General features: G+C 40.8%; 1 protein-coding gene and 1 long non-coding RNA gene across 3 annotated transcripts in view; one reads left to right on the forward strand and one right to left on the reverse strand.

The window, feature by feature from the left end:
* si:ch211-210g13.5 (inactive phospholipase C-like protein 2) overlaps positions 1-26801 on the reverse strand; it is a 267948-nt gene that overhangs the window by 142958 nt on the left and 98189 nt on the right. The window lies entirely within an intron of this gene.
* LOC117527415 lies at positions 1332-14873 on the forward strand. The gene is made up of 3 exons (XR_004565526.1): positions 1332-1454; positions 3529-3530; positions 14862-14873. It is a non-coding gene; the product is annotated as an uncharacterized LOC117527415 (long non-coding RNA).

Here is a 26801-nt window from a genome sequence, read left to right on the forward strand (position 1 = left end):
CGCCACACTATTTTAAAATATCTACAGCGAAATTCAAAATCATGTCCAAAGCTGTTTAATTTTAACAAACAGCTTCACAAGTTTGTATTAATTTTAGTGAGTGCCATTCAGGTCCTCACAGCCCCACACATAGGAGGAGCCCAGGTCACTTTAATCAGCCAATGACCACAACTCAAACTATATTTCTATGTGCCCCATGTTTTGCAAGACATCAGTGCTCCCAACCAGATGTTCATATGGTGTGACAATTAGTCTTTGTTAACTGTTTTAAGAACGATAGAAATTACTTAACGGTTTTAATTCAAATGATTCATGGAATTTTCCATTCAGGTTTTAACTTTCAAGGAGCAGTTCTGAAAATGAAAACAGTCCAGATTAAATTCTACATGGTGTTCCATGTAAGAATGGCTGATGACGGGGGTGGGCAGATGCAGGAGCACGGCCACTACTACATTCGTGGAATGCCCACGTCACCATATATTTCAATAAAATATGCGTTTTCATCACAAATAAACACTCATCTCATTCATCTTCAACTGCTTTTCCGGGTTCGGGTCGCTGGGGCAACAGCTCCAGCAGGGGACCCGGACTTCCCCGTTCCCAGGCCACATTGACTACTTCTGACTGGGGGATCCTGAAGTGTTTCCCAAGACCGAGGTGGAGATATAATCTCTCCACCTAGGCCTGGGTCTTCCCCGGAGTCTCCTCCCAGATGGACGTGCCTGGAACACTCCTAGGGAGGCGCCAGTGGGCATCCTTACCAGATGCCCGAACCACTTCAGCTGGGCTCCTTTCAACATGGAGAAGTGACTCTACTCCGAGGTCCCTACGGAAGACCGACTTCTCATCCTATCTCTAAGGGAGACACTAGCCACCCTCCTGAGGAAGCCCATTTCGGCCGTCTAAACACGCAATCTAGTTCTTCGATCATGACCCAACCCTCATGACCATAGGTGAGAGTAGGAACGAAGACTGACCAGTAGATTGAGAGCTTCACCTTTTGGCTCAACTACCTTTTCGTCACAACAGTACAGTACAGCGAATGCAACACCGCCCCTGCTGCACCGATTCTCCGGCCAATCTCACGCTCCATCATTCCCTCACTCGTGAACAAGACCCTGAGGTACTTGAACTCCTTCACTTGGGGCAAGGCCGTATTCCCTACGTGGAGTAGGCAATCCATCGGTTTCCTGCAAATAAACAATAAATCACAAATAACTCCCGTTTAGTGCCAGATCTGTTCCACTTTGTATGCAACTCTCGCACCACAAACTCTTATACCACAAACTCTCGAACTGATGTCATTGTCATGCAGTTACTACATAGTGAATTTTGCTGAGTATAACATTTGGTCCCACTCTAAACAGAGTAAAATACACTCTATTATAGAGTGAAATCAGCTCTACTGTCTTGTCAACTTGTGTTTCTACTCTAATAAAAGTTGATTTTACACAGTGATAGAGTTGATTTAACTCGATTTGGACTGGGACCAAATGTTATCCCAGCAGAGTAAATTGTACTTTGCAAAATTTATTGTGTACCAGCGCACACTGATGAGGTCGTCACAGGTAAGACTTAGAAAATATGAGGAAAAACGTGAAAACATTTTTTTTTTCTTTTTTTTTTCCTTTTACGATTTGTTGGGGTCAAGAAATTATTTATTTTATGAACAATTAATGGACTTTAATAAAAAAAACCTTTAATTTAGGTTGGGTGTTTAATCAGTTTTTATTTAACAATTGGGGTGGGCAGATGCTCGAGGGGTGGGGAGGCGGGTCGTTCCAAACAGCCCATAATGTACACCATCAGATTGATGGACCTTTGACAGTATAGTTTCAAGTGTTTGATGTTTTATATTGTACATAAAGTCCCACAATTCAATAACCGTGCTCAGTAATTCAATGGTACATATTAACAACAACAAACAAAAAAGCTACTCTGTGGAATTCAGTCTGCTGAAATACTGTAAAAGGAACAAGTCAAACATTTCATGTCTCTGCCGCAGTATTCTCAGGACTGGACCCAACATCAAACTGACTTTCTAAAAGTCCACAAAACCTCTCTCTGTTTCAGTTTCACCATCTCATTTACCTTTGAGAAACAAAGCACATAATTTCACAATCTATTATGGCAACAATTTGAGTCACATTCTCTTGGAGATTATTACCCAAATGGAGGCAAATCCAGCAGCAGGGGTTCCCTGATTTGCCCTGATCCCTGTACAAGCAAGAACCATAATTTAAGAGTCTGACTACCTGCATGGAATGTGTGACACATGTTTATACAGTTCTTTCCTATAAGTGCCACAGGATGTCAAGCAAGAAAGATCTGAGGAATAAATGACCGAAGTCAAACAAACACCCACAACAGCAGCATTTGTCAGATTTGTTTGTCGTGGTGCATCATGGACCATGGAAGGAGATATGTGAGGGAAGCCACAAAGACAAAATAAAAGTTGTAGTATGCACAGCTTTTTACAACCACAGAAGCCTATCTCTACGGTCACATTAGTTTTTTAATCAAAAACCCAGACAGAGCTTTAATTCATTTGAAAGCTTGTCTCTTAGTCTTGTCCATCCAAATTGGAAGTCCCAAAAACCAGTTTTATTTGTTATTATCTATCGTCCACCTGGTCGTTACTGTGAGTTTCTCTGTGAATTTTCAGACCTTTTGTCTGACTTAGTGCTTAGCTCAGATAAGATAATTATAGTGGGCGATTTTAACATCCACTCAGATGCTGAGAATGACAGCCTCAACACTGCATTTAATCTTTATTAGACTCTATTGGCTTTGCTCAAAAGTAAATGAGTCCACCCACCACTTTAATCATATCTTAGATCTTGTTCTGACTTATGGTATGGAAATAGAAGACTTAACAGTATTCCCTGAAAACTCCCTTCTGTCTGATCATTTCTTAATAACATTTACATTTACTCTGATGGACTACCCAGCAGTGGGGAATAAGTTTCATTACACTAGAAGTCTTTCAGAAAGCGCTGTAACTAGGTTTAGGATATGATTCCTTCTTTATGTTCTCTAATGCCATATACCAACACAGTGCAGAGTAGCTACCTAAACTCTGTAAGGGAGATAGAGTATCTCGTCAATAATTTTACATCCTCATTGAAGACAACTTTGGATGCTGTAGCTCCTCTGAAAAAGAGAGCGTAAATCAGAAGTGTCTGACTCCGTGGTATAACTCACAAACTCGTAGCTTAAAGCAGATAACCCGTAAGTTGGAGAGGAAATGGCGTCTCACTAATTTAGAAGATCTTCACTTAGCCTGGAAAAAGAGTCTGTTGCTCTATAAAAAAGCCCTCCGTAAAGCTAGGACATCTTTCTACTCATCACTAATTGAAGAAAATAAGAACAACCCCAGGTTTCTTTTCAGCACTGTAGCCAGGCTGACAAAGAGTCAGAGCTCTATTGAGCTGAATATTCCATTAACTTTAACTAGTAATGACTTCATGACTTTCTTTGCTAACAAATTTTAACTATTAGAGAAAAATTACTCATAACCATCCAAAGACGTATCGTTATCTTTGGCTGCTTTCAGTGATGCCGGTATTTGGTTAGACTCTTTCTCTCCGATTGTTCTGTCTGAGGTATTTTCATTAGTTACTTCATCCAAACTATCAACATGTGTATTAGACCCCATTCCTACCAGGCTGCTCAAGGAAGCCCTACCATTATTTAATGCTTCGATTTACATATGATCAATCTATCTTTGTTAGTTGGCTATGTACCACAGGCTTTTAAGGTGGCAGTAATTAAACCATGACTTAAAAGCCATCACTTGACCCAGCTATCTTAGCTAATTATAGGCCAATCTCCAACCTTCCTTTTCTCTCAAAATTCTTGAAAGGGTAGTTGTAAAACAGCTAACTGATCATCTGCAGAGGAATGGTCTATTTGAAGAGTTTCAGTCAGGTTTTAGAATTCATCATAGTACAGAAACAGCATTAGTGAAGGTTACAAATGATCTTCTTATGGCCTCAGACAGTGGTGGTTTGAATCATATTTGTTTAATAGATTACAATTTGTTCATGTAAATGGGGAATCTTCTTCACAGACTAAAGTTAATTATGGAGTTCCACAAGGTTCTGTGCTAGGACCAATTTTATTTACTTTATACATGCTTCCCTTAGGCAGTATTATTAGACGGTATTGCTTAAATTTTCATTGTTACGCAGATGATACCCAGCTTTATCTATCCATGAAGCCAGAGGACACACACCAATTAGCTAAACTGCAGGATTGTCTTACAGACATAAAGACATGGATGACCTCTAATTTCCTGCTTTTAAACTCAGATAAATCTGAAGTTATTGTACTTGGCCCCACAAATCTTAGAAACATGGTGTCTAACCAGATCCTTACTCTGGATGGCATTACCCTGACCTCTAGTAATACTGTGAGAAAACTTGGAGTCATTTTTGATCAGGATATGTCATTCAAAGCGCATATTAAACAAATATGTAGGACTGCTTTTTTGCATTTACGCAATATCTCTAAAATCAGAAAGGTCTTGTCTCAGAGTGATGCTGAAAAACTAATTCATGCATTTATTTCCTCTAGGCTGGACTATTGTAATTCATTATTATCAGGTTGTCCTAAAAGTTCCCTAAAAAGCCTTCAGTTAATTCAAAATGCTGCAGCTAGAGTACTGACGGGGACTAGAAGGAGAGAGCATATCTCACCCATATTGGCCTCTCTTCATTGGCTTCCTGTTAATTCTAGAATAGAATTTAAAATTCTTCTTCTTACTTATAAGGTTTTGAATAATCAGGTCCCATCTTATCTTAGGGACCTCGTAGTACCATATCACCCCAATAGAGCGCTTCGCTGTCAGACTGCAGGCTTACTTGTAGTTCCTAGGGTTTGTAAGAGTAGAATGGGAGGCAGAGCCTTCAGCTTTCAGGCTCCTCTCCTGTGGAACCAGCTCCCAATTCAGATCAGGGAGACAGACACCCTCTCTACTTTTAAGATTAGGCTTAAAACTTTCCTTTTTGCTAAAGCTTATAGTTAGGGCTGGATCAGGTGACCCTAAACCATCCCTTAGTTATGCTGCTATAGACGTAGACTGCTGGGGGGTTCCCATGATGCACTGTTTCTTTCTCTTTTTGCTCTGTATGCACCACTCTGCATTTAATCATTAGTGATCGATCTCTGCTCCCCTCCACAGCATGTCTTTTTCCTGGTTCTCTCCCTCAGCCCCAACCAGTCCCAGCAGAAGACTGCCCCTCCCTGAGCCTGGTTCTGCTGGAGGTTTCTTCCTGTTAAAAGGGAGTTTTTCCTTCCCACTGTAGCCAAGTGCTTGCTCACAGGGGGTCGTTTTGACCGTTGGGGTTTTACATAATTGTTGTATGGCCTTTCCTTGCAATATGGAGTGCCTTGGGGCAGCTGTTTGTTGTGATTTGGCGCTATATATAAAAAAAAAATTGATTGATTGAATTGATTGATTAGCTACAAATTAAGGCAACAAGAAGTTAGCGTTTGTCACTTGATGGGCGTGCCTGAGGCGGGCCAGGTTGTGGTTACTTGGCGTTAATATGTACAATGTTGTCTGACAGATCAGAAAGACGGGTAAGTAAGTGAATTCTTCCTTCATGCTTGACTGCTTACAGAACCAAAGTTTGCTTGGTTTGTTTCAGTCCAACATCTTTAACAGTGACATTTCTTTATGCTAGATAGCATGCTAACCAGTGTTGCCACAGTTACTTTGAAAAAGTAATGCAATTACTGGTTACTGATTACTCCTTGAAAAAGTAACTTAGTTACTATACTGATTACTCAATTGGAAAAGTAACTAAGTTAGATTACTAGTTACTTTTTTAGTTACTTTCCCCAGCTGCCGACAACAACCCAACATGACAATGATACCTGTTTTGCCAAAACTCACTTTATAGTCACCCTTTCTTGACTTCAATGAAAATAAATACTTGTTTTATAAAAAGTAAAATAAAGACCTCTTTCTTGACCTCATATTTAACTGTTGACAGCACTGTAACAGTAAAACTTGCCATTTCTAACCTACATTATTTATAAATGTAACTATTAAATTCATTCTAACATTTAAATTATCTCTAAACATTTACTTGTCAAAATTATTATTTTAAGTAGTATTAGTAGTTGTAAAAGTTGTCAAAACTGGACCTTTAATCTAGGGGTGTTGTGGGGGAGGGGGGCACATCCTTGCCCCACGCCCCATTCCATCTGGATTCGCCCCTGCTTTGGCGTTTGAGCACAAAGAATGGATAACATTTATTTATGCAGAAAACAGGACCAGATTTACAGGTAAGAAAGTTTTGTGTTTTCACATCATGTGGTCCTCAGAAAGAGAGTTTAGGTGCATTTGAGTGGAAAATAGTGTTAGTTGTTGATGCGTCGCGGAGGATCAGCTGTTTTCAGCAGCAGATACGGAGCGGCTTGGAGAAAAAAAAGCATAAAAAGTCTTTGTAAAGCTCAGTTGTCACCATGCTTTAAGAGGTGAGGATGAGTCGCAGCTGTTGCAGAAAAACGCGGATGAAAAGCTCACAGCTCTCTTAAAGTGTGTAGTTCAATCAAACCTCGACCTCCTGCCCACAGACCAAGTTTAATGCTGCTATCGACCCATAATGCAAAAATAATAGTAACGCACAGTGACTTGGAGAAGTAACTTTAATCTGATTACTCATTTGGAAATATTAACGCGTTAGATTATTTGTTACTAAAAAAAGTGGTTAGATTAGAGTAACGCATTACTAAGTAACGCATTACCAGCATTACTGACGCTAACATAACCATAACATGTCTTCTAAAGCACTTCAGAGATATTATTTGGTTACAAAAACATCATTTTGTGATTGAGAAGTGCTTATTATTTGCTAACTTTTACAAACTACATGAGAAAACATGACAAACAAGTTGGATTTCTACAGAATTACAGCTGTTTCAAAGTGTTTTCCACCATCTTGGCTTATTTTGTTCCAACAAGCAGCCAGCTGATGCCACACTGGCTTTTTACTAAGAATGGCAGTCACTGTGTCGACTCGCTCAGGAATTGCATAAAATAATCTATTTTTCCCCCACCTAGCCGGCAACAGAGCAACTGTTGTCTCTTGTTGCTGCAAAACGCCCACTCTGACAATGTGACCGTGATAATAATGTGTAGCTTCCCTCACTTGTCTTCTTTGCTCAGTCACTCAGTTTCTGAGAACCGCCTACTGCTGACAATTAGGCCAGTCATTATGAAAAAGAAATAGTATGGTACTGTTTGGTCAAAGTGAAGTCCAAGAGATATATTTAGTGACATGGAAATGTTCATGTATCCATCCTCTGGTTAATCTACAGAAAGCTGCCTGTTAAAACTGATGATTTATATCTTCAATAACATTTAGTTTTGACAATCAGCCATGGGGTCTGGAAAGTGAGAACCATGTGTGCAATTCCAAAATGTGAAGTGAAGTGGAAATTCTACACGACATGCACATCATGACTGTTTCATTTCATCTCTACTGTGTTGGTGCACAGAGACAAAATCACAAAAATGATGTCACTGCCCACATACAGGTGAATGCTGTTTAACTCGCACAAGTTGGGGTCCACAAAATTGGACTGCAAGTTATCTGAAGCTGCAAATTAATGAGGCTGACCAAAAAACTTCAGCTTAACTTTGCATATTACAATAGTTTTGACCATTTGAAGCGCGATTCCTTCCTGGATGGTGATGATTTCTTCATCTGGAGTGGGTTTGGGAACGTCTTCTTCCTCCTCTGGCTGCTGCACTTCAGCGATGAGGGCTTCATCACTGCAGATGTGATGAAGTTTTTGGAAGTTTTTGGATGTGACCTTCCTCTTTGGATCCTTCTTTTAAACAGTAGTCTAAATTTTCGGGGTTCACAAATCGACCGTAAGGCTGAAACGCAACTTATGTTTTTTATCATTTTTTTTTTCCCCTCATTTATTTATTTTTGTTGTTTGAGTTCAGTTAACCAAAGATATGTCCACGGTATTCCAGGACTAACAGTTTCACTAAGTGTTTTAATACCTGGTTCAGTGGCTTTTGATAGGACTCTAGTAGACGTAATAAAATCATCAACATCACTAAAATTAAAGTTGTAGGCTGATAACAGTTTTCCGCTAACAAACTGACAGTAGTGTTCTCTGCCACCGGCAGCTTACGGCACTCATGGACTCCGATCAGATATAACTGTCTAATCTCCCCCTGTGGTCTACACGTTGCTTTAATTAAACAATTCTGTCGTCTCTCAAAGCTTGCCTCTCATTACATTCACCACCACAGTGTTTTCTCATTTCCACAAATGGTTTTTCAGCCAGAGGCTCCGGATCTTGGCTGTGTCTGCCAAGGATGTGGATGTTTTGGGTGAGTGTGACATGAAAGCTTGTTTGCACGACTCCCAATGATGACTGACCGAAAGGTAGCCGTTCGGATTAGTGCATTGACAGTTTGTTCTTGTTATCAATTCCCCCTTTGTTCTTTAGCTCCCACAACTGTTTACTTTCTTAATTTTCTTTTTTCTTCATCACTCAATCTTTCAGTCAAACAGGTTTTTCACTTGCAGAATCTGCAATAAACAGGGATGTTTCTGGACAGTGACAGTATTATATCATTAATATTACTAGTTTTCCATAATATGACCCCTTTAATAATTATGTTATTTAACCCTCTGGGGTAAATGATATATGCTGGTGCATCTAAGTGTATGTTTTGTCATGTTTCTATGAAGAGATCAGTGGCAAAACATCACTTCATTTGAGCACTTCCTAAAATTACAATTCTCATCTGGAAAATGAACTTCCCCTCGAGACAATCTTTGTCTCACAGCCAATCCTAGAGGCCAAAGAAGTACAATCTCAGCAAACATATATTAGTTTTTACAAATTCTTTATTTCCTGTGGGTCATAGGGCTCTTTGTGAGTTTAGTTGAGGAGCATTCAAAAAAGGTGAAGCGCATAACAGCAACTTCTTGTAACCAGAAAACAGCCATGTGACTTTTTTCAATCGCTGAAAAGGTTTGAAAAAAATGGTTTATATTTTTCATCCCTTTGACCTCGTCTCTATTCAAAGAGATTCCAATAAAGTCCCTTCGCTTTGTCCTTTGTTTAACTCAAGGTCACCACAAAAGATCAGCGGTGGACCTGCATGTTGATTTAGCTCAAGTTTTACACAGGATGCCCTTCCTGACGCAACTCCACATTACATGGAGAATAGGAAGGGTTAGTCCTGAACTGGGAACGTCCTTCCACTAACTGCTTGGCAAACTATCAAATTGGTGATGACTACGACACAATGTAGTGCGCATGTCAAGTACACACACAGGATTTGGGGAATTTGTTGCACTTTCCCACTGCTCTTTGCATATCTTTGTAACTTACTCATCCTGACCCACTTCCAAAGAAACCTCAACACAAGAACCCCCAGACATGCTGACCGGCAGACACCTCAGCAGTTCTCAGTACCTGCAAGTGGCATATTTATCATGAGCTCATAGATATATCAGATGATGAACTTCAGGCAGATGAAGAGCAAATGTCAACCTGCTAGTCACATGAGACACATCTGTGGCATTTACCTTCCACCTCGGAGACAAAGCTTTCATCTTCATTAGCAGCCTGATTACAGTCAAATCTGCAGCAATGCAGAAAACACAAAGATGTGATCTGTGCACAGTAACAGAAGTACAACACCAGCTTTCAAGATCCAGAAACATCAGCTACCACTGAAGGAGATGATAGGGGATTTGCAAGTCTGAGCATGTTCTCCGGCTATAAATAAAACCATTAGAGGATGAGGCCATGAGTTTTCTAAAGCTTGCTCTTTCTCTCTCAGGCTGGCTGTCCCAAAACACCCCCAGTACTTCACTCGGGTATAACCTTGACTGGTGTCTGCATTGCAACAGCTGGTGGACAGCTGCAGTACAGGACATCTCTGCTTTATTCCTCTGTCATCTCTTTTTTTTTTTCTTTCCTCCACTCCCATAATGGGATGCGAATGAGGGCAACATCACGGTGGAGCAGCATCCTGTGTTGTCCTGGAACAGATGTGTTATGTGGCGTTCAAAGGCTCCACAACCAAACACGCAAGGAGATGCGACCACAGCCCGTCACTGACCGTGATGAACAACGCTTCAGAGAGAAAAATCACAAAAAATGGTGGCATCTATAATCGAGGCCTCTGAATCTGGTTACAACATCTTTGAAGAGACCGTTTTTGTCCTTGACACCTTCTTAAATAAATGCATGTGCATCTACACACACCCACACACACATACATATCACTGTTTCCGTGTGAAATGCATATTACTGTGCAGGTACAATGCTGCCTCAGAGTGCTGTGTACTCTCTCCAAACGCCTACCGTGTGTGTATTTTAAAACATCCAGGGCTGAGCAGCTATTTAGGTGCTGGAGTAGAGGAGTAGAGAAGGAAAGGAAGGCTAAAATTGGCAAGTAGTCAGTGAAGTCCATTCACCTGTGTAGGTGTTGAGGACTCAGTGTGGGCAACACAGCATCAAGATTACTATAGAACAGAATGTAACCTTTAGTTAAAGCACACCCCCCCCCCCCCCCCAAAAAAAAAAGATCCCAGGCTGTGTTGTTTGGCAAAAATAAGACGATGTCTCTCAGCAGGCTTTGATCATTGATGCATTTTCTCTCTGACACATTCAACGCCTGCAGCCGTAAAGCCCACTCAGCTCTATAAATAATCGCTCTGAGCCTGATCCTTGGCCGTGTTCCTTCTGTCTCATCAGGAAGCTGCCAATCTGACTTGTGGACTACTCCAGAACGACCAGTCAAAGAAAAATACATTCTGGTTCGGGATCTGTCAACTTATCTTTGATCTGTGGCAGGACAAGCTGTCTTGCAGGACTCTTTTCCTCCACAAGATAATCATTCAGCATAAAGCTTCTTCTGCAAATAAAAAAATTAATTGCGCCAAGCGTGTGAAGTCACACTGGCAATAACGGTAAACGAGAGCATTAATGCAAAAAGTATTTAATTCATGTCACTTAAATTCAATCCAGAAAACACATACTGCTGAGATGAACAGCTTTTTTTTTCTCTGCTATTTCTCCCAGTAGTCCAGACTAATGTAGAGCATGAAGAGGCACCCAGAGGATGTGCGTGTGTTTGAGTAAATGCACAGTGAAGGGAAGGGAGGGAGGCATGAGAGCAGTGTGTCCACTTTGCAGAAGAACGCACTGGAGAAGGTGACCTTTGTGTTTGTCCGGAAATCCTGGCTGGTAGGACGGCGGTGAGGAGAGTCAGGTACACCCTGCTCCACGGAGCAGGGTGGGGTGGTACTAGAGGAGCATCAGCAGGTGGAAAAAAAGACACCTGGGTAGACAACTGGGGATCTCCTACATCAGGAAGAAAGGATGGAGTTGGCAGGAAAGAAGAGACAGGATGATGGTTGCTATTTTTAGGTCTAGCTGCTGCTCTCATTTACTGAGTAGAAAAGGGAGTCTGGGATCCCACAGAGGGAAGTGAGCAGGAAAAGAGGAGGTGGACGTGTAAGAAAGCAACGCCGACATTAAGGCCTTCATGCGAAGTGACCTAGTTCACAGAAACACACAGAAAAGCTACAATGGTAAACTGATTTATACTTTAAAGTGTAGGCGACACCAAAAATGTGCACAAATAATCACTAGAAATGATGAAATGTTGATATTTTAAAAAATCCTGAACAATAAAAGTTGATGATAAGTGCGTGAGTGAAGGATAAACAACAGCTGTCTGAAGCCTGCGCTCTATTTCAGCCCTCAACTGTGGCTGTATTGTTGCTAGGTACGGAAAACGGGACCTGCTGATTCAGCCCAAATCAATGGAAAACACAGCGAAGGTCGAGCTGTTTTCAGATTTTTTTTTTTTTCTAGTGTGGAGCTTTTTTTTTAGTCTGAAGGTGATTCTCACGCAGCTGTGGAGGACACAGCATTACGGATTTTTAGCCTTATTTAGACCACAATGAGGAAGACTAAACCTTGGACGAAAACCTTCAGTCTGACAACAGTGATGATATGGGCAGAGGTCAGAACACAGAACGGTGATTAAAATATATAAATAAATATGCAGGCGATTTTGGCATGCGGGTGGAGGTGCTAATTTTTTTTTTTTTTGCCAGCTCTTTGGTCGTAATGTACTGATGAAAAAAAGAGTTTGTTTTACTCTATCTGTGACATCAGAAAAGTGATGAGGAAGTGTGGAATTATTTTTTTTTCTTCTTAGAAACAGGTACATACATTGCAAATCTGAAAAATGACATGAGGGACTGAAAATATTAGCTATTTTTAATATACATATTGTTTCCTTCTTGAATAGAGTTAGTGTACTGTACGTTAGTAGTGTAACACATTATTATATATGCAAACCACCTATCACTGAGATCATTCAGTCTGATGAAAACATATCCACATGAAGCCTGAATTTGGAAACAACATCTGAAAATAATCTAATTTCTTGTCCTGGTTGAAGAAAAGTCTGTCACACCAGCAGTTTGGTGCCAGGTGTTACTGCTGGTTTGACTCTCTGCTGTACCAATCCAGGAAGGCACGGTCAGCTACAGGCATAATCCGTTGATGGCGTCTGCGATTGATGGTTTGAGTCTCTGTAGCCTCTGCTGTGAATGGAGCATCCTCTTCCTCCACCGCGGGCCACTTTGCGCCGCAAGTTGAAAGACTCACAGCCCCTCATCTGCTCACATGTCTCAGTCTGCATACAATGAAATTATCCCATGATCCACAAAACAAGATAAAATAAGATAATGTGAAAATACTCAGTTTTGCCTCCATGTAGAGTGGAGAATCTGCACAACACTGTGTGTGCGCACTCGTCAATATAAGTGTTCCACCTGCCAATCAAAAGGATTCTGCCAGCCAGAATTACCGTTCTGACACGGAAAACACCATGCAGCACCAACCCGAACTGCTCTATGGAAATAGGGCTGTCAATAGCCTGTAAAAATCCAAAAATGAATGGGACTATTAAGATAACGGTTCTCATGGTGATGTCACTTCCTCTTTTTTCTCCAATGTCGGGACATGTTCAGAAGTTCCTGATTGTTAGTGCAGCATAGTTCAAAATCTGAATATTTATCTCTTCAGTAACTGTGCACCAGGAAAGGATCAATTTCAAACTTGTTTAATTTTAGTCTTAAATACTCAAAAAACATTACATATCGTGTCACCTACACTTTAAACACATGTTGTAATAACATAACTGAGACCTGATATCACACAGTAACACCACAGACCAATGTCGATTACAAATAAATACACTATGCCAATGCATGTCCATTATCAGAACTTATCCAGCGCCAGCACAGATAGCAAGACATGTTGGCCTAAATTAGCATGTCTATGACTTGGCTCAATCTGCACAACTGATTTCAGCAGGAACACAGCAAGATGATCAGAAATACTAAACTTAAGGCCAGTTTTTTTTTTTGTTTTTTGTTTTTTACCATTTTAAAAATTGTTGTAAATCAAGTTATACATATGGTTGTTTTTTTATTTAATGGTGTGCACTCCCACCAACACGCAGCACCATTTAATCTCTGCTGCATGATGGGCTTAAATGTGAGGTTCACAATCTGATGGAAAAATCTTTGCTATAAGTTGCTGATATTACCATTTCTATGTACAGGAACAGTAGATAGGTTAATTATATTGGCACATTAATTGTTAAACCAGCAGTACCTTTATATTTGGACATGGCCAAGGGAACAGGATTGTGGCGTAACAAGTAACACTTCCATCACAAGGTAATGTCAGCTAAGACACTAAAGCCATCAATGACAAAGAAGAACTTGCAGTAATGAATGGAAGTAAAACGCCATCCATGGTGGCAACATTTATCACACTTGCTTGCCATAGTGCAGAATATTGTGTAAAAATGTTTAAATTTCTGTTCTACCAAATAAGGGTGCACGGTATATGCAGTAGACAGTATAAATTATATAAATTTGGCCTACAGTAGCGATTTGCACTCCACCAACCAATTGCGATGACGCTTGTTGATGCAAGCAGAGACCACGGAACCACTAATTAAAAAAAAACAAAAAAACAACAGCGTGCAGTTCGAGCTCAGTTCGGTGCGTGTCTCTGCAGAAAGCCGAAGCAAAAAGTCTCATTATCTCATTCAACTCCGTCTCGGGGCAGGGGAAGCAGAGAAAATAACCATGCCTTCCCCTTTGTCATTGGTGGAAACGCACGACCTAAGTCAATCAGGATCACCAACCCACATGGGGTGGTCTCTGAGGACTTTCTGGACAAAACGCCACCAAAGGCAGACAAAAGTACTAACACTGCCCTCAGCTGGACAGAAGCAGGAATGACAAAGTGTGAGGTCATTCCAATGAACAAAATTACATGTTCAACAGAAGTCAGAGAGGTCTTGTTTTGAACAGCAACTGCTTTACTGAGTGGCACAAATATAATTTGTGTTGTTGGGAAAGTGTAGTGACACGGACCCACAACAGGGGGCGTAAATGAACGGACAATGGAAGGAGTCAAATTATAACACTTTACTGTTGTGAATGACACAAAAACACAGCAGATTTCAGAATGTGCAAAAGTCAATCAATAAAGGTGTGTGGGCAGGCTCGACGATAAGAGACGCCCGTCTGGAAACGAACCGGAACCACACGATTTCCACTACCACCGAACCCGAGGAATACTGGAGCCGCCAAGTCCCTAAGTCCCCAGGTGGCCACCGTCTCAGCGTGTCGGATCTGGTACTGCTGGAAGAAAGCAAAGACAATCAAGTGTGGGTGTGTGAACACCCAGCAACAATCCTGGTGGGAATTCCACCTCCACCTCTCACTCAATACTTGCAGCGCATCCTCAGAGGAAAAAGAGTGCAGTATTGCACAGCCTCCACAAAAGGACCGGTACTCCTGCAAACACTCACAATAAACAGATTTTCAGTATTACCACAAAGGCTGAGGATATTACCTCTAGATGAAGATGATATCGGCAGTGTGGTGGAGGTGTCTTCCTGCTTTTATTCCAGATGTGGGTTGGTTGATTAGTGACAGCTGTCACGGATGATGGGTGACAGCTGTCATCACGGCTTGTTCCTGAGGCGGCAGCGCCCTCTCGTGCCTGAAGCCTGCACTTCAGGCAGGGCGCCCTCTGGTGGTGGGCCAGCAGTACCTCCTCTTCTGGCGGCCCACAACATTGTGTGGCCTCTTATTGCAGGTACATAATGTAATTAGCTGTCCATAAATGAGGTTTTTTTTTGCTACATTTGTTCATATTTTTGAAATTTACTATTTATATTTACATTCTAAGTTATAAAAATGGTGTTTGTGTTCCTTTGCACTATTTTGCACCACAGAGTGCTGAATTTTAATCTTGAGTTTTGAGATCTGCACATAAATGTTCTCAAAATTACACTATATCTGTTTTTGTTGTTGTATTTCTTTTGTTTTTAATCAATTTAACTTTGCTAAGGGACTACATAACCCATTCAGAAACACTTACATTATAATTTTTATACTTAAATTTATATCTTGATATATATCGTTACCATGAAGGGGTTCAATTTATACCACAATATGAATTTCAGGTCATATCGCACAACCCTACTACCAAAGTATAGAAGTGTTGCAAACAGTTCAAAGTGGTCTGAAGTGAGTAAGATAACACCAGATAGTACAAATACCTACCCTTCAAAAATCTGTTAACTTCTGTGCATAGCACCTATATTAGATATATAGTTATTCTAAAATCAGTCACGGCAGTACATTTCCATGCTTGCTTACCGTGCATGTTAAGTTCAAATGTCATTACAGTATAGCAAATAATATAGTCTATCAATGTGTGTTCATCAGATGCTAGGCTGCTACCCAGTTAATGATTTTATTGAATTTTATTGACAAGATGTTATTTGTGCATGAGGTTCTACGCTGACAACACAACTGCAGCACCAAACACCCAATTCCTCCTGTTAAAATACAGCATGCAAAATAAATCTTTGCCATCAATCCTGAATTTGACCAGAGCATTAATGACATTTCAGGTATGTGCTCTTCAAGTTTCAGGTTTATTTATTTTTTCAAGTTTCTCTTCACTGCAAAAGCTAATTTGATATTTGATGCAAATATTGCATACAATTTGAAACCAAAACAAGCCACAGAGATCAAAATTAAATTTTTGTCAAGTCTAATGAAGTTGGCTATTTCTAATTTAAATGTGCCACATTACACGTTGCACAAGAGTTTAAGTCACAACTATCAAAAAATAGATCACAAAGAGGAAAAATATGTACATAAGCTGCACCAGAATAAAATTTTTAAAGAATTCAAGAAAAAAAAAGAGCATTTTGTAACAATCTGGAAAGACTATTGAGTCACACACTTTGACGAAAAGACATCAGCTAAATAACATTACTGTTGTGTTTCCACTGTACTGAAAAACATACCAAAAAAAAAAAAAAAAGGATTTTCGTGGATCATTGCGCTCCTATTTTTAACATATGAGTCACTTTGGAATATTTGGTACAAGACTTCCCAAATGTATATAAAAAAAAAAAACCCTTGTGACTTACAGTCTGGAAAATAAATTGATTGATCTTCACAAGACCACAGCACAACCATATAGAGGTTACAAATGCAACTGCACACAATACACACGCACACATTGAAACCGCCCACAAAACATCCATAATGAGTTTGATGAGTGATGTACAGTTTGGCTCTTTTGGAGCTCTGTTGCAGAGCACCCCCACACATATACACACACACACACACACACCCCCACCCACCGCTCCTTCTGGCTGTTTATGCTATAGCTCCTCATGGAGGACAAAACACCTTGTAAACCGCCACCAGCAGCAACAGCATTTGCACAACCCCATCATGAGTGTTTAACAGAAGAACTGTGTGGACTGGCCACTCACCATCCTGTCGTTACAGCCCCGTGGAGAGTCACAGAGCGCCGCCTCGGAGAGACCCACAGCTTTCTAACCTTAAGCAGCATCACTTCATTGAAGGTTTCCCTACACGCCTCTCCCACTCAGCACGAACACAGGTGGGAGGAATATACAGCATGTGTGAGTGGCTACTTGCGTTAAGACTCGAGAGATGGAAAATTATAAAGCGACAATAGCGCATTAACCCACGTGCACTTGTATTTGAAGCATCGCATGCAATAACTAGAAATACAACCTAGGGAAAAATGAAGTTCATATTTTCAAAACAGTTAAGGCACACACACCTCAAAATTTCCCTCTTTGGACTTGGTAATTCACATGATTTTTTTTTTTTGGTGCTCTGATTGCTCTAGTTAATTAAACATACAAATCAGAGGCCCACAGCAGCAAACTGGGATTTGAACAGGTCACAACGAGATGGGCTGATATTTTGGCATGATCGAATTCTGGTCACAAGTCATTAGAACCAAACTGACTGTGAAGACCACTTATTTGAATAACTGATGGGAACACTGGGCCATGCAATGACTAATCACCAGCACAGCAGATGTTAATACACCACCTCTGAAAGTATTTAATAGGTTTTAACCAAGCTGTAATGTTTCCATTTTAATTGGACCTATACCTGTCTGTGAGGTCATGAAACCATCTGCACAGCAATTAAAATGAACAGTAAGAACTCACAACAGAAGGCATCAGACATCATGTGTTCCACAGAGTTTGACTCCTATCAACAACAAAATTCGGCCATTACCTCCACTTCCAAAATAACTTTGGATATATATATATATAATAATATATTATTTCATGAAATACTCTGTTTCTGTGATCCGTTGGTACCAATCACACCTCCTCAGTAACGCCTGTTTCACACCAGACATTTGCATTGCTCAGGGCCCCTTGACACATAGTGCGAATTTGGTTTAATTGCGCATAAAGTGCGCATGAAGCAGGAATCGTATGCAAAATGTGTAAATTTGTAGCTGGCTTCAATGCCTCATACACCTGTTGCTACAAATATTTGCACACACCAGCAGCTGAAAGACAGAGTATGCGCTGTGCGAGCTCATCAAACCCCCTCCCGGCAAATTCCAACTGATACGCACGAACATCTAACACCGCTCGCATGGCACCTAAAAAAAAAGTGTGGCCATTTGCACTGTTAACATGAAAACAGTCTGTAGATAATCACTAGTCAAGCTCGCAGTGAAATTTGTCTAAGTGCCCCACGAGTGTCGCGTTGCAAACAGAGTGACACGTTGGTGTGTGTGCTGAATTGACAGGGGGTGCTCCGCCCAGAGAAGCAGCTGTGGAGATCTGTGGATCTGGATGTCACGGCAGGATAACACGTACTGTGTTTGGATGGACATGGACTAACAACTGCCCACTGTGACGTGCGTGTGTCTGCTTGTTGTCATCATGTGGACATAAATAAAAACATATATCGCTGTGGCGATGGGCTGCAGCGAGTGAGTGCGCGCACATGACAGGCTGCCCCCAGGTTGAAACAGACTGTCAGATCATAACATGCAGCGGGCGATCTCACTGTCACATTACCCACGTAAGCTCTGTTCCACATGACGCGGTGTCAGTCCTGCGGCGCGGTGTCCACAAGACGCGTGTCGGGCAGGACACACACGTGGGGTCGGCTGGACACTATCCAACAGATGTGCACATGATGCGCACTGCTCCATTCATGTCATTTCATGACTGTACGTCTGTGACCATGGGTCATCTACAGAGGAACAGACGGATCATATTTGTATTGTACACTTAATAAGAAGGATTTAATAAAATGTGGTGTTATTATGTGGCGTGTGGTTTTATTTTATTTTTTGAAATACGTCCATGTCCTTCCTGATATCAGGCAGTTTCCTGCACCTTTTACAAAACAGCGATGGTAGCTCAGTGGTAAAGTTTCTGACTGGCAATCAGAGCTTTTGGAAAGTGCAGGTTCGAGTCCCGTGGGTCGCATGTAATTTTTATTTTTTATTTACAAAAGCTGAAAAAGTGAAAAGCTCCCTCATGCACAAAACCATCGCAGCATGTAATTTTTTATTATTTATTTATTTATTATTATTACTATTTCTTCACACACTGCGCAGCTGCTGGCACAGTGTTCCCACATGCAGAAACTGTCGCAGCGGCATCATACACACCTGCCCGCAATGTTTTGTGGTTCACTCATACCCTGTTCTGATGTGAGTCGCCCTGAGTTGTACATATGTGTGAAGGGGCCCTAAAGGTAAAGTGGAATGTAAAACAAATAGTGCAGCAGATAACAGAATATTTACAGAGGAATCCTTCAAATCTGGAAACAAGCACCAAAGTTGGCACAAATACTCCTTAGACATTACTTTTTTAAAAAAACTGGGTATCCACTTGAATTTTCAGTAGGCGGCCAGGTAGGGGTCAATTGAAGAATTACACAGGTGTCAAAATTTAAAAATGTTTCAGTCATATTGAAAGGTATACCACGTTATTTGTCTGATCACAACGATACCAAAAAGGTATAGTTTGGACTATCTATGACTAAATATTATGGCGTTATGGGGTAAAAATAGCAAGAATGGTAACAAAGGTCAGCATTAGTTTGTACAGGGCTCAGATGTTAAAGTTGCTCTAAATATTGTAAAATGTTATGCAAATTATTGGTTGAGTTAATAGGATTTTAAAAAGGAATAGTTTGCACTATGTGGCATGCTTAGTTATCATGTTACAGGGTAACATATGTCTATGTCATAGAATCCAATGGGCGTAGACATTGCTCTACCTTTATCCTGCAGACCAAGCATTCAACACAGTCAAAACTATTTCATTTATTAATCCTATTAGTTCGACCAATAATTTGCACCACTTTTTTACCAAAATTGGAGCAACTTTAACTTTTTCCCCTATACAAACTGAATTGACCTTTGTCACCATTCTTGTTGTTTTTACCCCATAACTCCATAACATTCAGTCATAGATAGCCCAAACTATACCTTTTTGGTATCATTGTGATCAGACAAATAATGTGATATAATTTTCAATATGATTGGAGCATTTTTAAATTTTGACCCCTGTGTAATTCTTCATTGACCCCTATCTCGCCTACAATTCAAGTGGATGCTCAGTTTTTTCAAAAGAGTAATGTTTGAGGAGTATGTGTTCCAATTTTGGCGCTTGTTTCCAGAATGAACAATTGTTACAGTTATCTGCTCCACTAAAAATAAAAACATACAAAACTTTGTGATTCTTAAAGTGGTATTTCCTGACTAATCATGGGATAAACACTGCAAAAGTGTTTGTGCATAGAGTCGGCTTTGTAGCACCAAGATGAGACTCACTCGTGCAAATAAGCTTTTGTGAGGCACAACACGAGCCTTGCAGACACAAATTACAAAACTCCACTTTTGTAAAGGCACATTTAGAAATACGAATTTTCAGCATTTTCTACAAATAAAACAGTACAAAAATATGCTTGTGCTTTCTTGGATTTGGACCGGAATTGTTCTGATTCTGGTTTAGTCCAACTTAATTTTTTTGTTTTTTTGTTTTTTTACAAAAGTTTGACTGTGAATGCACCAAAGGTTTTTTGTTTCTGTTTTGCATGCAGGGGGAAGCTTCTTCTTCTTCTGTGGTTTTGACATTTCACTGCCAGCAAAGTTCAGCAGAGTCCAGTAGGATGAATGAAATCGAGCAATGCATCTTGGGATGTACTGATAAAAAAAAAATTAAAAAAACCTAAAAGTATTTTTTGCCAGACTGGCACAGGGTAGCGTACAATTGCAGAGGCTTAGTGTACAGTAGCGCAGTGTTATGTAGATTTGCATATGGTAGCAGAGTGTTGACTTGTATAGAACACTGCGTTCAGTGCTCTACGCCGAATGTCAGTGAAATGTCAATTTCACGGACCTCAAGGCATCCCTCAGCATATTGCCACGTAGGGCTGCATAAGCTCAGTGTAGGTAATACACCACATTACGCAACTCTGTGTTGGTCAGGTGTGAAAGGGGCTTTTGTGGTTAGCACAGTTGTCTCACAGCAATAAGGTCCAGGAATCGCTTCCCCTTAGTCCTTTCTGTGTGGAGTTTGGATGTTGTCCCCATGTTTGCGTCGGGTGCACTGGCTTCCTCCCACATCCAAAGACATGCGAGTTAAGTAAATTGGTGACTCTAAATTGACTGCAGGTGTGAGTGAGAGAGTGGATATGTTTGTCTATATGGGGCCATGCAACAGACTGGCAGGCTGCCCAGGGTGAAAACTTGAAATACAAGGGCACAAGACTGATGCACTATTTTCACTCCATAGAAAATGAAAGCTCAAGTGGCACATAAACACAAATGGAGCCTTTATTTCAGACAGAAATCAGTTTGCCCAAAGTCACAACAGAACTCCTGCCTCACCAAGGATAACAAAAGGTTTCTGCTGGGCAGGGGCTTAATTAAGGAGATGAAAAGCACTGTGCAGTACTACATGTCCTTTAAAAAGAGAAAAACTCAAATAAAATCCCACTGTGGAGTGGTTGCTTTGACATAGTGGTGTGTGGGTGTTACAAGGGCACCGAGTGCAAACCAGGGTCAGATTCAGAGCAGCCAAAGGAGAGAATGCGGGAAGAGAACACAAAGCTTTATTAATTTAAACAAGTTTCCTTTCAGCAGCATATCACAATCAACAATAGAGTTTCTGACTTTGCTGGAAGACCTATTTGTACGTCTCCTGCCCTGAAACAAGTTCCATTCAGAGTGTCTGGTATGTAATCACACAGTCCAAGACAAAGGCTCTCCACGTGTCATTAAGACGTCACAGTACATCTTTAGGGCAGCCTTCCCCTCACTGCAGGACATTTACCAACCAGAGTCCTATATAGGACACACAACCTCATCAGGGACAGTATACACCCCCAACACTCACTCTTCACACTCCTACCATCAGGCAGATGTTACAGGAGTCTGAAATCCAGGACTACTAGCTGGGGACAGCTTCTACACACAGGCCATTAGGCTTCTCAATAACTTTCTTACACACGGACCTCTGCACCACTTGAGTGACTGTTATTTACCTGTCATTCTTCTCCTCATCATTATTACTATCATCCTCTATGTATTTATTATAATAGCTCTGTTCACGATTTGCATCCATGCACCTTACGACAACACAATATTGCACAAAACTGCCAATACTGCATAAACTGCACAGGCTAATAATGTGAATTTTACAATGTGTTTTCTTTTTCTTTTTTAAATCATCTGTTGTGAACTTTCTACATGCATATTTTCTAGGGAGAATGAACAGAGTAAGAATTTCATTGTGTGGCGTAACTGCACCACCTGTGTTTTTACTGCGCACATGACAACACAAAAACTTCTAATTTAACTTAACTTAGATTAATACCGTAATATTAATATTGTGAATTTTATACAAGATTAAAAATGAGCTTGAACTTGAAAAAATTGCGGGCCACTAGATGGCGATAAGCAGCCCACTAATGGGCCATGGCCTAGTGGTTGAGAGACACTGATCTAAATTAAAGATTCAAAACACAAAATAATAGACTGCATAAGTACCACAGCAAAACCACCACTTGTATAGCTAACAGTTTTGGCTACTAGTTAGTGTCTGTGGGACAGACACAAAAAACAGTTGCATGTCACCAAATCTCAGTTTGAGCTTGTTAAATTCACTCAGTAAGAAATGGAAACAGTGTGGTGCCTGTAAAGCAGGCTGCACTCACAAAATGAGTGATCGTGAAACGAGACGAGTGAGAGAAGCCACCAAACTGCAAGTCAGACTTGCAAGCTTTCAGTGGCTCTGTCAAGGAACTTAAGTGTGTTTCTTCACCACTCACAGCTTCGTGGGAGATGCACAGAGAAAGACACTCTTAAACTTAACCAGAAAACTAGACAGTCTTGACGTGACATTATTTCATTAAAACATAATAAATATGTCCAAAGGTGTGTCCACTTTTTAAAGACAGATGTAAAACGACGCTGGGCTTTCCTCCAAGTTGGGTTGTTTTCATAACCAACCAGATGTGGTTCTGTGTAGAAAGATTTGTGAGACAGAAAGCAGAACTGAAGGGTGAGACAGCAGGAAATTCTCTTGTCAGGTTTGATTGTTTCCAGGCTTTCTTTAGAGAAGTGTTGTCGCTATGGAGGGTTAAAGAGCACAAGGGGAATACTGAACGTCACTAACATGCTGTTGCAATTAGCTTGGAAGTCCAACTGGAATTGTCAGGTCTGGACTCTCAATCAAAACCAGACAGGCAAAATGTGTGTCAACTATGGACAGTTTGACAGACTATTCAATCTAAAGTCAAGCCTTTTCATTATTTTTCTCCTCTCATACTGATATCATAGAAAAGTGTGGCACCAGCGCATGCTCCCAGACTTGACTTGACACTGATATCATCGTGCAAACTCTTGCACCAGCGTACTGTACACGCTGACGCTGGCATGAAAGAATGTCATTTGTCATACCCAAGGTTGGGTGGAATTTGGAGGAGGTTCAAGTCCTAAGCGCAATCTTTAAATGCTCCCTCAACAGTGGTGATACATTCACAGTGGAGCTTATTTAATGTACAACTCTATGATGTAAATGCAGTTTTTTTTGGTGGGGATTAAACTTAAGGGGGGTGTCAGTCCACCACATGGCCACAGGAAGCAGGATAAAGCTGCTCTTACATCTCACCCCGTCAGCCTCTGCCTGGCTACAACCCAATGCTGATTTCCCTAAGCAGCTATCATTTGGTCTTTTCATTTATTTAATTATTTTCAGATCTAAATGGACTCCGGACCACCTCAGCTCTGCCCTCACCCGCCTTTAGATGATAGAGTGCAGGCGCGGCACTCACGCTTTTCACATTTCTTGAACCCAAGGTGACTGAAGAGACCAGGAGGCTGAATGAGCTGCAGAAAATTTTAAACGTGTTCAAAAATGGCTAGCATTTAAGCTAGCATTGCCAAGTTGTTTTGATCTGTACACTAGACAGCATGTCAACCTCTCATGGAACATACTGGAACTGTGCTGTTTCTACAAGGTGCAAGCAATGCTTAAAGGTTTAACTGCGGCTTAATGGCAAAGTTTACATAAGTGTGATTTCATGTCATGGTGACATTTTTAAAGTGATAACTATGTTAATTTTGATGCACTCGTGGTAAAATCACACTGTGAAAATCTCTTCGGAAGAAAAAAGAAATTTAAGGGAGTTGAGGGCGAAGTGTAGGTCATCACTTCCCTGTATGGTCTTGAGCTCACTGAATCAAAGTCCACAGCTCCAGAAAATACGCTCAAAGTCCACAGCTCTAGAAAATACATAAATAAGTGACTGATTCTCAACTTTTTTCTGATATCTGCGTAACTGAATGACTTCATATCAGTGTTGGGACAAACGTTTCATCCTGAAAGGGACAGTTATTATTACTCCCCTCCCACCAGACATCCTCATCTTTTTTGAAAAAGAATTTGAAATTACAAACTTAGATCATCTTTGCTCCATTTCTTCTTTTATATATATATATAATATATATATATATATCTATATATATATATATGCACAACAGTGCATATATACACACACCACACACAGGTGAGCTCATTAACAATGTGTGAGTCAAGGTACACAAAATGGGACCGTGGGTTATCTGAAACCGCAAGTTAGTAAGTTAACCCAAAAAATTAAATCAGCTTACATTACCATAAGAGGTCTGTCCATAAAGTATCGTACTTTTATTTATTTTTTAAACTATATGGATTTGATTCATATGTTTCACGTCAGACAAGCTTGAACCCTTGTGCGCATGCGTGACTTTTTCCACGCCTGTCGGTGACGTCATTCGCCTGTGAGCACGCCTTGTGGAAGGAGTGGTCCCGCCCCGTCGTCAGATTTTCATTGTCTGGAAATGGCAGAATGATTTGGGGGTTTTTTCAATCAGAATTTTTTCAGAAGCTGTTAGAGACTGGCACCTGGAAACTTTGAAAAATTTATCTGGCTTTCGGTGAAAATTTTACAGGCTTCACAGAGAATAAGGTCTGTTAGTACAGCTTTAAGGACCCCTTTAAGGACCCCTTTAAGGACGCTCAGCGCGCCGCGCTCCGAGCTGCGACACGGCACAAGCCACCGGACCATTTCTGAGCTAATGGCTCTGTGGATACGAGACCGTCGTGTGCGCTTTCTCTGGTTATCACAAGAGCTGGACATCAGCCATTTTCTGGCAGATTTCACTTTTAACAAGAGATTTTGTCATGGAAAGCCACGTGGAGGCTTCGCGCGTCACGACCGATTCGCTTTGGAAGCGAGACAAAGGAACACCTCCATTTCGGCGTGTCAGAGGACAAGTTTGGACACGTCCAGCTCTCCACAATTTCACTGATACTTACTGGACTGGTAAGCATTGAAAGCCGATATATATATATATATATATATATATATATGTATTAGGGATGTGAATCGTACAACAACTCACGATTCAATTCGATTCCGATTCTTGGGGTGATGATTCGAGTCAGAATCGATTTTCGATTCAAAGAGCTCTGAGAAATAGTTTATTACTTAAAAAATGTTTACGTTTAAGAAAATGCAGCTTTACAAGGTTAATCAAGTGATTCTAGATGTAAATTTACTTATCTGCTTCGCTCGTTCGGAGTTGGCTGGCAGATTAGCGAAGTGCTGGTCAGTAGTCGGCAGATAACGCTGCTCCGCTCCTTTTAGCTCCGGGTCATAGCGTAGCATGTGGGCTTGCGGAGTTGAAGTGTTTCCAAAGTACTTGACTTTCATTTTGCCGATTCTGCACACTGCGTAAGTCATGTCAAGCTCCTTCTTACGCAGCAAATAATAAAATCCAAAATGCGCCCAAACGTTTGCCTTCAGCAAAGACATTGCTGGCTGAATTAGCTCTTCGTCCGCCATGCTAAGCTACAGCCACTGAACTCTGCAGCTCACGAGTGTTTGAAGCACGCCGGACCACCCCCACCCTCGCGGGGACGCTGTAATACAGAAGCCTGACAAACAGTACACGCAGTGAGTAAGTAAGATTATGTTTAAAAAATACTTTAAAAAATGGATTCTTGGACATTTTGGATCGATTCTGAATCGTAATAAATAAGAATCGCGATTCGGACGTCAATCGATTTTTTCCGACACCCCTAATATATATATATATATACACACACACATATACATACACACATACATACATATGTAACACACTGGACACCTTGTTTTCATTCAGGACCACAGGTATAAGTTCCTCGTTTTCTTTGCTCTTAAGTTCTTTTTAAAAATAGAAAGTAACATAGCATTTGTGTTGGGTTTTTCTGATCTGAAAAACTATCCAATCCATAGCTTAAAAACTGTGTCCAATCCAAACCATGTGTCTTTTTTGTGATTTGTGACACCCCTAATATTGTAGATAGTAGAGAAGCTTGAATCTTTGACTGGACAGGGTTGCTTGACGCGAGGACGTTTCGCTTCAAATCGCAGAAGCTTCCTCAGCTAAAATTCTTGCTCTCGTGGTCTGACATCTGACAGAATCCTGACAGTTTTCCTGACATGTGATAGAATACTGTAACGAACACTACATAGGTGAGACTAAGCAACCTTTACACAAAAGGCTATACCAGCACTGCAGAGAGGGCGCCAGTGGACCTCAGTCTGCAGTTCATCTCCACCTTAAAGACACTAACCACACATTTGAGGACAAGGAAGTTAAAATATTAGCCAGAGAGAAGAAATGGTTTGAGAGAGGGGTCAAGGAGGCATTCTTTGTAAAACAGTTGAAACCCAGCCTTAACCGGGAGGGGGTCTGAAACACGCTTTATCCCCTGTTTACAATGGGGTACTCAGGTCAAAGCACTTTCAGTCTGTTGTTCATGGTAATGAGTCATT

The sequence above is a fragment of the Thalassophryne amazonica genome, chromosome 16, assembly GCF_902500255.1.
Source record: "Thalassophryne amazonica chromosome 16, fThaAma1.1, whole genome shotgun sequence".
NCBI classification, from domain to species: domain Eukaryota; kingdom Metazoa; phylum Chordata; class Actinopteri; order Batrachoidiformes; family Batrachoididae; genus Thalassophryne; species Thalassophryne amazonica.